This window comes from Stegostoma tigrinum, unplaced genomic scaffold (assembly GCF_030684315.1).
Source record: "Stegostoma tigrinum isolate sSteTig4 unplaced genomic scaffold, sSteTig4.hap1 scaffold_50, whole genome shotgun sequence".
Taxonomy (NCBI): Eukaryota; Metazoa; Chordata; class Chondrichthyes; order Orectolobiformes; family Stegostomatidae; genus Stegostoma; species Stegostoma tigrinum.
In genome coordinates, this window is record NW_026728430.1 from 1,636,964 (window position 1) to 1,639,419 (window position 2,456).

The window sequence follows — 2,456 nt, forward strand, 5'->3', positions numbered from 1 at the left end:
AGAACAGAGTGGGGATGAATTCACAGGTTGATGCTAGGGTAATAGAATGGGGATGGGTTCAGAGGGCAATGCTAGGGTAACAGAATGAAGATGGGTTCACAGGCCAAGGCAAGGAAAACAGAGTGGGAATGCATCACTAGATCATTGCTAAAGCAACAGTGTGGGGCGGTGTTCAAAGGCCATAGCTGGTAGAACAGAGGCGGGGTGCGAGGAGAACAGAGGATGCATTCACAGGCTGCTGCACAGGGACATACTAAGGAAGGGTTCTCTGGCCTATGCTAGCACAACAGAATGGGGATGGGCTCACCGGCCATTCCTAGGTATAATAGTGTGGGAATGAGTTAACAGGCCATTTTCTATGAGAACAGTTTCAGCATACGTTCACACATCGCTGTTAGGAGAACAGAGTGTGGGATGGGTTTATAGTCTATGGCTAGAGTAACATTGTTAGGATGGGTTCATAGGCCATTGCAAGGAGAACACAGTGGGAGTGGGTTAACAGATCATTGCGAGGGGAACAAGATTAAGATGGGCTCACAGGCCATTGCTAGAGGAACAGAATGGGGATGGGATCATAGACTATTGCTATAAAACTAAATTGGGATTGGGTTCCCAAGTCACTGCTAGGAGAACAGTGTGGAGATGGTTGAACAGTCTGGTGCTAAGGCAAAAGCGTGAGGATTGGTTCACAGGCTGGTGCAAGTGATACAGTATTGATGGTTTCACAGACTGTTTCTAGCAGAGCAGATTGGGAATGGGGTCACAGGCAGTTGTCAGTGCAGCAGAGTGGAGGTGGTTTCACAGGCCGTTGCTAGGGGAAGAGAGTAGGGATTGGCTGACAGGCTGTTACTAAGAGAACAGAGGCAGGATCAGTTCACACGTTGTTGCTACGAGAACATTTTGTGGATGTTCAACAGGTTGTTGCTTGGGGTACATTGGAGATGTGGTCACAGTCTTTTGCAATGAAATTGGGGATGGGTATGAGCCTGTTTCAAGGGGATCAGAGTGGGGATGGATTCATAGGCCTTTCCAAGGGCAACCGTCTAAGGATCTGCTCATAGGCCTTGACTCGGGCAAGACAGTGGCAATGGGCTCACAGATTGTTGCTGGGGGAACAGATTGGGAATGTTTCACATGCTGTAGCTACAAGAAAAGACTGGTCGTGTGTTAATAAGTTGTTGCAAGAAGAAGGGAATGCAGACGTGTTCACAGGTCATTGGTAGAACAGTGGAGATGTGTTGACAGGCCATTGCTAGCTTAACAGAATGGTGATGGGCTTACAGGCTTTTGCTCTTGGAGAAGAGTGCGGATGGTACACAGGGAGAGAAAAAGTGTAGAACCGACACAGAGAGAGATCAACAGACAGACCGAGAGGGAAACAGAGGGATGCACAGATTGATTTGTTGTCACATGTACTGAAATACAGTAAAATGTTTTGTTTATGAGTGGTACAGATCAGATCGGAGCCAGGCAGAGTCAGCATGGTTTACAAAAAGGAAGTCACGCTTGAGGAAAACGTTCAATTAAAAAAAACACTAGCCCAATCACTGTAACTCCTGGGAAACTCGGGCTGCAAATCACAGCACTCGGTCCCCACTGAAATCAACTGATTCACAACACCCCGATTTTGCATCTCTTTTTGCTTCTGGCCCTGTCTCACCTTCACCTCCCTCAGCCCAGCCAGATCCAATGTCAATTTGTGTTCAATGCCAATGCAGGCCAATGGCAAATCCAATGTTTACCTGGAAAGCGAGCTGGAGGAACATAAGACACAAGGTGTTACAACGTGATGGGGTTGTCGATGACAGGTTAGAGAGGCACAAGGATCTCATCTTTATGCTCCCATGTACTAGTTAGATGAATATGCTCAGTGCACATTACCCCTTCTACATTCATCAGTCTTGTGCTTGTGTTTAAGTTTTGAAAATGGCTTTGAATGTGAGACAAGTGGAGCTGTAACAATCCCGTGGTATTCAGCAGCAAAAAAAACCAATCAGGCTTTTCCAAAATGGGTATCTTCTGAGATCGTGAGCCACATGGAAGAATGAGAACTGTCTCACTGGGGCTCGCCATGTCTACTTTCAAAGTCTGCTCGAAGTGATCAGAAACTTTGCTGAATTTGTAAGTTTATCGAGAGTAGTGCTGGAATACAGGGAAATTGCAAAGTTTAGTCATTTGTTAAACAGAAGTTGCAAGAATATATCCAACTGTTACAGACAAGCCAATTTACTTTGGTTGCTTGGAAACTTGTAGATGCAACGGTGAAGGCAAAATGAAGAGTTACATGGGCAAAGATCAGTCAATTCATGGGAAGTTGCCATATATTTCTCCAGGAGACATGATGTTAGTTAACTTGCTGTTAATGACCTACGTTTTCTTTTCAACGTGTGAAATATGGGGTTGATCAGAGGAATACAGTTCATGTTTGTCCAAGACTTCCAGAAAGTATGTGATTC